The sequence below is a fragment of the Diprion similis genome, chromosome 10 (genome assembly GCF_021155765.1).
Source record: "Diprion similis isolate iyDipSimi1 chromosome 10, iyDipSimi1.1, whole genome shotgun sequence".
In the NCBI taxonomy this organism is placed as follows: domain Eukaryota; kingdom Metazoa; phylum Arthropoda; class Insecta; order Hymenoptera; family Diprionidae; genus Diprion; species Diprion similis.
Window position 1 is genome coordinate 5,577,748 of NC_060114.1, and position 10,394 is coordinate 5,588,141.

The 10,394-nt window shown below is 36.3% G+C and overlaps 18 non-coding genes across 18 annotated transcripts; all 18 read right to left on the reverse strand.

Moving 5' to 3' along the window:
• Nucleotides 1-938: 938 nt before the first annotated feature.
• On the reverse strand, nucleotides 939-1,010 carry Trnaa-ugc. The gene has a single exon. It is a non-coding gene; the product is annotated as a tRNA-Ala (tRNA).
• Nucleotides 1,011-1,093: 83 nt separating this feature from the next.
• Nucleotides 1,094-1,165, reverse strand: Trnaa-ugc. Its single transcript has one exon. It is a non-coding gene; the product is annotated as a tRNA-Ala (tRNA).
• Nucleotides 1,166-1,248: 83 nt separating this feature from the next.
• On the reverse strand, nucleotides 1,249-1,320 carry Trnaa-ugc. Its single transcript has one exon. It is a non-coding gene; the product is annotated as a tRNA-Ala (tRNA).
• Nucleotides 1,321-1,403: 83 nt separating this feature from the next.
• Trnaa-ugc lies at nucleotides 1,404-1,475 on the reverse strand. The gene has a single exon. It is a non-coding gene; the product is annotated as a tRNA-Ala (tRNA).
• An 83-nt stretch (nucleotides 1,476-1,558) lies between these two features.
• Nucleotides 1,559-1,630, reverse strand: Trnaa-ugc. The gene has a single exon. It is a non-coding gene; the product is annotated as a tRNA-Ala (tRNA).
• An 83-nt stretch (nucleotides 1,631-1,713) lies between these two features.
• Nucleotides 1,714-1,785, reverse strand: Trnaa-ugc. The gene has a single exon. It is a non-coding gene; the product is annotated as a tRNA-Ala (tRNA).
• An 83-nt stretch (nucleotides 1,786-1,868) lies between these two features.
• On the reverse strand, nucleotides 1,869-1,940 carry Trnaa-ugc. The gene has a single exon. It is a non-coding gene; the product is annotated as a tRNA-Ala (tRNA).
• Nucleotides 1,941-2,023: 83 nt separating this feature from the next.
• On the reverse strand, nucleotides 2,024-2,095 carry Trnaa-ugc. Its single transcript has one exon. It is a non-coding gene; the product is annotated as a tRNA-Ala (tRNA).
• Nucleotides 2,096-2,177: 82 nt separating this feature from the next.
• Nucleotides 2,178-2,249, reverse strand: Trnaa-ugc. Its single transcript has one exon. It is a non-coding gene; the product is annotated as a tRNA-Ala (tRNA).
• An 83-nt stretch (nucleotides 2,250-2,332) lies between these two features.
• Nucleotides 2,333-2,404, reverse strand: Trnaa-ugc. Its single transcript has one exon. It is a non-coding gene; the product is annotated as a tRNA-Ala (tRNA).
• An 82-nt stretch (nucleotides 2,405-2,486) lies between these two features.
• Nucleotides 2,487-2,558, reverse strand: Trnaa-ugc. Its single transcript has one exon. It is a non-coding gene; the product is annotated as a tRNA-Ala (tRNA).
• An 82-nt stretch (nucleotides 2,559-2,640) lies between these two features.
• Trnaa-ugc lies at nucleotides 2,641-2,712 on the reverse strand. Its single transcript has one exon. It is a non-coding gene; the product is annotated as a tRNA-Ala (tRNA).
• Nucleotides 2,713-2,795: 83 nt separating this feature from the next.
• Nucleotides 2,796-2,867, reverse strand: Trnaa-ugc. Its single transcript has one exon. It is a non-coding gene; the product is annotated as a tRNA-Ala (tRNA).
• An 82-nt stretch (nucleotides 2,868-2,949) lies between these two features.
• Nucleotides 2,950-3,021, reverse strand: Trnaa-ugc. The gene has a single exon. It is a non-coding gene; the product is annotated as a tRNA-Ala (tRNA).
• An 83-nt stretch (nucleotides 3,022-3,104) lies between these two features.
• Nucleotides 3,105-3,176, reverse strand: Trnaa-ugc. Its single transcript has one exon. It is a non-coding gene; the product is annotated as a tRNA-Ala (tRNA).
• An 82-nt stretch (nucleotides 3,177-3,258) lies between these two features.
• Nucleotides 3,259-3,330, reverse strand: Trnaa-ugc. Its single transcript has one exon. It is a non-coding gene; the product is annotated as a tRNA-Ala (tRNA).
• Nucleotides 3,331-3,413: 83 nt separating this feature from the next.
• Nucleotides 3,414-3,485, reverse strand: Trnaa-ugc. Its single transcript has one exon. It is a non-coding gene; the product is annotated as a tRNA-Ala (tRNA).
• Nucleotides 3,486-3,722: 237 nt separating this feature from the next.
• Trnaa-ugc lies at nucleotides 3,723-3,794 on the reverse strand. The gene has a single exon. It is a non-coding gene; the product is annotated as a tRNA-Ala (tRNA).
• Nucleotides 3,795-10,394: the final 6,600 nt, after the last annotated feature.

Here is a 10,394-nt window from a genome sequence, read left to right on the forward strand (position 1 = left end):
TCGTAAAAACAAGAAAACAGTCCAAAGTTCAATTTGTTCCTGAAAAATTCTCATTTTTGATACTCATTTACACCACGGAGAGTTACAACAAACTTTGAGACCGACCTATTTTACTGACTATGTTTGACTTGTTTATTTATATTTATATATTAAGGTGAAAAATATGACTATGCAATTAGTTTGGTAATTAAATGGAAAAATTTTTTTTACATATTACGCGGACCGTAAAATTCTGATAAAGAACGAGAAATTGAATTGCTTATTTATTGCGAAAATATAAATTTACGCGAGTTATGAACTGTTGCAGCGTTATCTGGCACGCAAATATTTTCACAGCGTGTATTTGCGCGACAATCAAACTTTTGTTATACAGATATACTTCGAACATACATGATATGCAAATAAATGTATAATGCTTATTCTCTCTTGTTGTCAATATTGCTTTAGTATGCTAAACAACTGCCACTCATTTAAATATGAATTCTAAGATTCGTGGAACAATATATCTTATTGCAACTTTTTTTCTTATGAAATTCTAATCATCCACATAATATTCATATGAATAGTTGAAAATTATCAACTTTTGACTATACAATCGACAAATAATGAGCATACAAGTACGGAAAAACTGCAAAAACTACAATTCTCATAATGGTTCTCTTGCAATTTTCATGAATACGATTAAAGCTGTTTCAAAATGTTAACGCTAACAATTATATACCGAATTGTTATATCCGAAGAATTCAACATAAAAAATGACCATCTTCGAGAACAAATTTTCAAAATGTTAATCATGATTATTCTAGGTATTTATTTTCCGGTAAAAAAAAATTTCGCGCGGTAAATTTGTCAGTAAAAATAATAATGACAGGAAAAGTAAATATGCATGTACAATAATGTACATACATAGTAATTTTGAGAACTGGAGGAAAAAAGATTGGAGATGCCGGGGATCGAACCCGGGGCCTTTCACATGCAAAGCGAACGCTCTACCACTGAGCTACATCCCCGCACACGGTGACGATGCAAACGTATTGGACATCGATTTTATTGTTGAGAAAATTTCGAAAACTACAAGAAAGAAGAAAAAAACTGGAGATGCCGGGGATTGAACCCGGGGCCTTTCACATGCAAAGCGAACGCTCTACCACTGAGCTACATCCCCGCACACGGTGACGATGCAAACGTATTGGGGATCGATTTTATTGTTGAGAAAATTTCGAAAACTACGAGGAAGAAGAAAAAAACTGGAGATGCCGGGGATTGAACCCGGGGCCTTTCACATGCAAAGCGAACGCTCTACCACTGAGCTACATCCCCGCACACGGTGACGATGCAAACGTATTGGGGATCGATTTTATTGTTGAGAAAATTTCGAAAACTACGAGGAAGAAGAACAAAACTGGAGATGCCGGGGATTGAACCCGGGGCCTTTCACATGCAAAGCGAACGCTCTACCACTGAGCTACATCCCCGCACACGATGCCGATGCAAACGTATTGGGGATCAGTTTTGTTGTTGAGAAAATTTCGAAAACTACAAGAAAGAAGAAAAAAACTGGAGATGCCGGGGATTGAACCCGGGGCCTTTCACATGCAAAGCGAACGCTCTACCACTGAGCTACATCCCCGCACACGGTGACGATGCAAACGTATTGGGGATCGATTTTATTGTTGAGAAAATTTCGAAAACTACGAGGAAGAAGAAAAAAACTGGAGATGCCGGGGATTGAACCCGGGGCCTTTCACATGCAAAGCGAACGCTCTACCACTGAGCTACATCCCCGCACACGGTGACGATGCAAACGTATTGGGGATCGATTTTATTGTTGAGAAAATTTCGAAAACTACGAGGAAGAAGAAAAAAACTGGAGATGCCGGGGATTGAACCCGGGGCCTTTCACATGCAAAGCGAACGCTCTACCACTGAGCTACATCCCCGCACACGATGACGATGCAAACGTATTGGGGATCACTTTTATTGTTGAGAAAATTTCGAAAACTACAAGAAAGAAGAAAAAAACTGGAGATGCCGGGGATTGAACCCGGGGCCTTTCACATGCAAAGCGAACGCTCTACCACTGAGCTACATCCCCGCACGTGATAACGATGAAACGTATTGGGGATCACTTTTATTGTTGAGAAAATTTCGAAAACTACAAGAAAGAAGAAAAAAACTGGAGATGCCGGGGATTGAACCCGGGGCCTTTCACATGCAAAGCGAACGCTCTACCACTGAGCTACATCCCCGCACACGATGACGATGCAAACGTATTGGGGATCACTTTTATTGTTGATAAAATTTCGAAAACTACAAGAAAGAAGAAAAAAACTGGAGATGCCGGGGATTGAACCCGGGGCCTTTCACATGCAAAGCGAACGCTCTACCACTGAGCTACATCCCCGCACGTGATAACGATGAAACGTATTGGGGATCACTTTTATTGTTGAGAAAATTTCGAAAACTACAAGAAAGAAGAACAAAACTGGAGATGCCGGGGATTGAACCCGGGGCCTTTCACATGCAAAGCGAACGCTCTACCACTGAGCTACATCCCCGCACGTGATAACGATGAAACGTATTGGGGATCACTTTTATTGTTGAGAAAATTTCGAAAACTACAAGAAAAAAGAAAAAAACTGGAGATGCCGGGGATTGAACCCGGGGCCTTTCACATGCAAAGCGAACGCTCTACCACTGAGCTACATCCCCGCAGGTGATAACGATGAAAACGTATTGGGGATCACTTTTATTGTTGAGAAAATTTCGAAAACTACAAGAAAGAAGAAAAAAACTGGAGATGCCGGGGATTGAACCCGGGGCCTTTCACATGCAAAGCGAACGCTCTACCACTGAGCTACATCCCCGCACGTGATAACGATGAAACGTATTGGGGATCACTTTTATTGTTGAGAAAATTTCGAAAACTACAAGAAAGAAGAAAAAAACTGGAGATGCCGGGGATTGAACCCGGGGCCTTTCACATGCAAAGCGAACGCTCTACCACTGAGCTACATCCCCGCAGGTGATAACGATGAAAACGTATTGGGGATCACTTTTATTGTTGAGAAAATTTCGAAAACTACAAGAAAGAAGAAAAAAACTGGAGATGCCGGGGATTGAACCCGGGGCCTTTCACATGCAAAGCGAACGCTCTACCACTGAGCTACATCCCCGCACGTGATAACGATGAAACGTATTGGGGATCACTTTTATTGTTGAGAAAATTTCGAAAACTACAAGAAAGAAGAAAAAAACTGGAGATGCCGGGGATTGAACCCGGGGCCTTTCACATGCAAAGCGAACGCTCTACCACTGAGCTACATCCCCGCAGGTGATAACGATGAAAACGTATTGGGGATCACTTTTATTGTTGAGAAAATTTCGAAAACTACAAGAAAGAAGAAAAAAACTGGAGATGCCGGGGATTGAACCCGGGGCCTTTCACATGCAAAGCGAACGCTCTACCACTGAGCTACATCCCCGCACGTGATAACGATGAAACGTATTGGGGATCACTTTTATTGTTGAGAAAATTTCGAAAACTACAAGAAAGAAGAAAAAAACTGGAGATGCCGGGGATTGAACCCGGGGCCTTTCACATGCAAAGCGAACGCTCTACCACTGAGCTACATCCCCGCACACGATGACGATGATAACGTATTGGGGATCAGTTTTGTTGTTGATAAAATTTCGAAAACTACAAGAAAGAAGAAAAAAACTGGAGATGCCGGGGATCGAACCCGGGGCCTTTCACATGCAAAGCGAACGCTCTACCACTGAGCTACATCCCCATACTTGATAACGATGAAAAGTGTTTTGAGTTGTCAACGAACCGGTTTACGGATCCATTTCAGATACCTACGTAAAATCGACGCGATTGCGCTCATTTAGGATTAAGGAGATTGTAGGTTCGCCAAAAATCGACATTTTTGGTTAGTTTTGGTACGAGGTAGTCGTACATTATGTGTTCGTCGAATTATTATATATATATAATAAATTATTATATAGAAAATTAAAAAACGCTCTAATTTCGAAGAAAAACTAAGATGTCGATACAACTTGATTTAAATCCGTACGTCTGATCTCAATCTACGATGCCTCATTTTATTCCGAAGACTATTGTCTATAACCGCGTATAATGTATTCTTCAACAGTAAAATCGGCGTTTCCTACGAAAGTATACTTGACGAATTGGAACTTGCGCATTTCGTCTCAGTCGTTCACGTGCGATTAATCGGAGATTGAATTAATTTCCTAAGGCTCACGTGATGGATCATTAAAAAAGGAACATTTTTCGCGACTTCAGAATGAATTTTCAAAAGTTAAGCAAATGAGAATATTTTGATTTATGACAGATTACTGGTTTTCAGAGGATCTTATAAAGTTGAAAAATTACCTTTTTTCTTAAAAATTCGTTCTTCAACGAACTTTGTCAATAAACAGCATCTGAAAATTTGAAACCAGCCAACTTCGTTAAGTCAATTTAATAATTCTTATAGTTTATTGTGCATTTAGCCTTTTGCAGTAGAGATCTGGTTATTCTGTTTAAACAATTGAACCACTGTTTCAACTTTTTAGCGCTTTTTGACGGCAGTCTTCTTTGTCGCATATTTATTACGATCATTGAACTACGGCAGTACCAATTCATGAACAAGTAATATATTGAAGCACAATTAGGTTAAGTTAAACATTGTTACCAACATATCAACCTCTTATTTTATAGATGTACAGGACTAAGAAACGCAACCGTGCAGGTTTCTAATTCTCAAAGCAGAGACAATAGCACAAAAGAAACGAAGAAACAGAAAACAATGGGTGAATAGGAGAAAATAGTGAGTATAAAAAAAAAATACCAGGAAAAATGAACAATAACGACGATACAAACCTTACCGACCTCGAACTCTCTCATCGCGTGACCTTGCATTTCGAGGTAAACAACATGTACGCAATAGCGAACGAGTGAAACACATAGTTCTGCGGTGTGGAAAGAACGCGATCACGCTGCAGCGGAAGTAGTCGAAATACCGATGTAAACGACCGTAACAACTGTCGAGGCTTATTATGTAACACGCGTGTAATTCTGCTGCAGGCTAATTTCGACTAGTAACTTTTCATTTATTTATTCTTATTGTGAAAATTTTTGTTTCACCATAAGTGTTTAAAATCGTAAATATGTTCATATTAACACACTTTCAAGCTTATAAGTGAAAACTATAGGTAAAATCTTACGTAAGAAGTGGGAGGAGGAGTCCAAGAAATCTTATGTGTCCTTACATGGGGGGGGGGGGGGGGGTTAAAAATGGCTGAAATCGCCCTGACGTAATCAATGAATGGCCGTTAACGAGCTACAGTATAAAGTTTTTCAGAATTGGATGTAACCATTTCTGTACAAATAGGACAAGACTAGAATTGAAATTCTGGAGTAAAAATTTGGCTTCATTTTCAAACAATCTTATGTTCAATCAATGTATCAAATCAACTTCGACAATTTATTCCGCAATCGAACATAAAATTGTGATTCACAATTTATCATTTAAAGATTCTTGAACCACATTGAAAAAAATGTCATTTTTTTTATAGGTGGTAGAAAAATCTAGCCAAATGGATGATGTTACGATGTTCTTGGAATCAGAAGAAAATGTGAGACCAGTAACTATTTAGCAGTTATTATAGCTGTCAATAATATATTTTCTCGGTACTGCCACATTAAATCTGTTTCTTTAGTTCGCTATATTTTGGCAGTTACATGGGGCCTCAGTATCAATTAGTTGTTTCACAATACAAATAATTTATCACAAGTGACCAAAATCAAAAAGAATGTTAATACGTAACAGATTTCCTAGCTACAAGTACAAAAATAATTTCCCTTTTGTATCCCGAACTGTATTCTTTGATTACGTTAAAAAACGAAAATAACTGAGGACTGTATAGTTGGTACCCTTCAGGCATTGTTCCGATTTAGAGACCTGAAAAAAGTGATTTTATAGGCAAAAAAACAACGAAGTTTCTCAAAATTTTGACTGTATTTTAACCTCGATTTTAACACATGTATAAAAATTATAATAAAAATTTTTTATCATCAAATTGTCGAAAAATGGCGGAGTTATTAGCTGTCCATTGAAGCACTTCGCCGCTGGAATCTCAATTGGCGAAAAGGACAAGCTAGAGTGCGTAATTCTTGTCCGAAACGTAAGAACCAAAATTACTTTTAATTGACCTATATTTTCATTATCGATGAACTAAAAACATTGATAAAAAAGTAATTTTATTTCCTTTCCTATCGTACGAGTCATGATTTTTTTTATAAAAAATCGTCACCATTTCTTTCAAGCTCGAAACTTAATATGATTTCAATGTTTTTTTTTTGGGGGGGGGGGGGACTCGATAATGAAGATATATGTCAATTAAAAATAATTTTGGTTCTTACGTATCAGACATTAATTACGCACTCCGTCTTTACCACCAATTCGAGACTCCAGCGGTAAGGCGCTCAAAATTTGAGAAAGCTTCGCTGATTTTTTTTCTCACTATCAAAAAAAAAACCGCCAACAAGCACCTTTTTAGGCTTCTAAAGCAGAACACTGCCTTAACTAGAAATTTTTCTCCGTACAGTCAAATAGTCTGCGATATTTGTCTTCTACCAAAATTAGCCACCCCCAGCATCTGGATGCACGAAGGTGAAACGTAAATGCGTCTGCCTTACTGCATTTTAAGCGACTCCAGGCGCCACCGCTGTCGTATTTTTGGCACTGAGCGTCTGGTCTTTAAGGGTTTTCCAAAGCTAGATAAGAAAACTTTATACGCTTCGGGATGCTGCACACAAAGCTAGACAAATGATTTATTTTTCCAAGTGAAATATGGCGATTAATGTGACCAAATAAATGTTTATTATTTATTTTTAGTTTTTGAAAATAGGCGTTACTTCATATTTAGAGAATTCGGCTATAAGCAAGAATACTCGAGGAAAATAATTTATGTGACTAAATAGTATACCAATTTAATTCTTAAGGCCTTACATACGTTAGCAGCTCCAAAAATGCGCTACAAGAAAATTTTTTTTTAGTAGGGATAACAGTAAAAATTAGAAAAAAAAAATAGTACACGTAGTTTATTGGTATTTAAACTTTATAAAAAAACTTATTTCACTTTATTTTTAGAAAAATGAGTGTATAAAAAATCAAGTGATCCACAATACTAAGAAAAAAAAGTTACTCCACGGTCGGCATCATATCTCCAGTAAATATTGATCGATCTGCAAAATTTAAAAAGATTCTTGTGAAATAAAGTTGTAGTTATAGTATGTAGAGCCGGATTTTTGATATTTTGGTTTGAAAATTTTATAAAAATAATTAAAGTGTAAATTTATGACGTAAAACGCATATTTTTTTTTAAACTGACATAAATTGCTAAATTTTTCGAAATTCAAAAATCTGGCTCGACATACTATAACTATAACTTTGTTTGACAATAATTTTTTTAAATTTTGCAGATCGATCAACATTTACTGGAGATAAGATTCCGACTGTGGAACAACTTTGTTTTCTTAATGTTGTGGATCACGTGATTTTTTGTGCGCTAATTTTTCTAAAAATAAAGTGAAATAAAATTTTTCATAAAGTTTAAATACCAATAAACTAGGTGTACCATTTATTGTTATTAATTTCTATTGTTATCTCTACTAAAAAAAAAATTCTTATAGCGCATTTTTGGCACCGCTCAACGGATGTAAGGCCTTAAATTATTACACTGTGTAGTGAATATTCAACTTGCTTCGTCTAAAATCTCATTTCCCCACGAAGAACAATGAAACCTGAGCCTCCAAATATACCTAAATAATAACTCTGCCTTCATCTTTCGCTGTTATAATGCCACGATTAAAATACCACTGTTAATGAATTATAAAATCGCGCGCTATTATCGAATAATTTCATAACCAAATTTATAACAATATTTTTGCAACTTATACACATCTTTCAATTCTTCATTACGTCAATTTTTATGGATACAATATCGTGCTGAAGTACCCGAGTATAGAGAAGCTATTTTTCAAGATTATTTGAAATCCTGATCGACAGTTTTGAAAAAATCGTAAATGAAAAAGACGCGCGTTCGATCAATCTCCGAAATCCGTGATAATCATAATTTGAGGTCACATTTTTTATTCCTATAGCTATTTTCACTATTAGAATAAAATTGAGAATGACTAGTTTTCTCATCTTCAAATCTGAAGCCTGATAATCTTTTCGAGAAAAAACGAGGGCAAGCATTGAAATTACAGATTTCCAAAAAGCTTCGATCGACGAATCGATAAACGTCACGCTACAAAAGAAATCAGATAATATAATTTTATACAATGCGAGCATATTGTAAGCGTTTTTCCATGCGTGTTTTACTGTACACAAAGTACCCGTTTCTATGATAATCGAGTGAGTACTGAAAAGCCCAGTTTCAAGTCCTAGTAGTTAAAAGTGATATTTTCTGTACTGCGCGCATGCGCCGTCGCGAACACATCTGACATTACGCGACCCTAACCTCAATTTCGTGCTCCGTGAAAGAACGTGCAACATAGTCCTACTGTATGAAGAATCGTGTGCAGCAAGGACACGACGGTCTATATTAATAATATCTAATATTATGTTTCAAACAAATCTCAAGTTTAGAAATTTTATCTGCATATTTCGGAATGAAAAGGGCTTCGAAACAGATCGAAAAACTTTTTTTTGGCTACACCATAACAATGTATAACATGACGAATGAGTATTCGTCAAAATTTGAAGTAAAAAAATTAAATTTTGGTCAGTCGGATCGGGTTTCGCTCTTTCACCGGCTCGTGAAACCGTTCGCAATGCTCGAGTGCGTTGGGCAGGTGCCCAACGTCCGGTCCGTGTCACGTGTATGCCGGTACCTGGCGTTTGTTCCTAGTGGTTGTACATATTTGGTGTTCACATATAGGGCGTTCCGCGCCAAACCTACGTCTCGCGCATCCGCCATTTGTCCTTGTAAATTTTTCACATTCCTCTCTGAATTCTAACTAGCGTACTGACATTATTTTAAGATGTTTCTTTAAAATCATTTCAACTTGTTTTCTGTTTTTTTTTTTCATACTCCTTCGTTTTGTTTTTTCTCGAGTATCTCTGAAACCCATTTATGTTGACATAATTTCACTGTTAAGAAAGGACCAAAACTTTTTTTTGTTCGGTTTACCTACGTGGTTTCAAACATTTTCATACCGGTTTAAAAATTGCGGACAAGTTTTTTTTTTTTCTATTTATCCAACCAAATTCGTGCGGTTATTATTATTATATTGTTATTAACGTATTGAGTGATTTAAATTAAAATATACGGATTTATTGAAATTTTTATGGTTATTTTTTTTCAGTTTTTTATTTTTTTTTGGTCTATTTCTTTTAAAACAGTTGTATTTCCCAACGATTCATGACAAGATTGTTTGAATTCAGTGTCACGAAAATCAATAATTCTTCACGCAACGTTTATACTAAGGAAAATTTCTATTCAAATTTCGTTGATTGAAATGCAAGAAAAAAAAAAATATATATATGAAATCTATCTTTCGAAAACAGTAATAAATTATTATTAATATTGTCTAACATATTGGACACATCGAGAAAAATTATACGGTGTTAAAAAATTATATTCCGAAATTATGAATATATATGTATTGTTGGAATTGCGTGTGAAAATTTGTGTACAACTCATTGATCAATTGTTAGAGTAGGTGCTAGAAATACGGTACAACGGTTGGAAAGTTTTTTTTTTTTCTACATTGTAATAACAAAACTCACTTCCGACGATTCTGGAAAAATAAAATTTACATTCGGTGGATTTCTCAAAATTGAAGAAAACGAGAACTGCAGTTTTGAATTTAGTTATTTTGCAGAAATCATAAATTATAAAAACCCGAAAACAAAAAAGAAAAACACTTAAATAAGTTGGCACGGAATGCTCCATACAAATAGAATATTATTTTATAAGTGTGCTCAATATTTATTAAATATATAAGTTATCACGCACACATAATTTGTGTGGCAATTCTGTTCAGGTGGATATAATATCTTTAAAAGAATGCAGCACACACAGAACGATCAACTGTTCTTGTGTCGTATCGCGGCTGCAGGTAAAACGAAATGACTAACTCTTTTGGCATCCACGTCGCCACCACTCGCATGTGTTAGCTAAGCCCGTCCCCTCGCGCCTGAAGAGTAATCTTGTGCATAATAATGAAGAATGAACAGAGAAATAATGGAAAAATAAAGAAAAAAACAAACAAAACAAAACGAAATAAAAAGAAACGAACAAACAATAAAGACCATAGCAATGAAAAAAGGAATTAAACAAACTTCGCCCACCTAGGTGAATCACAATGCAACGCT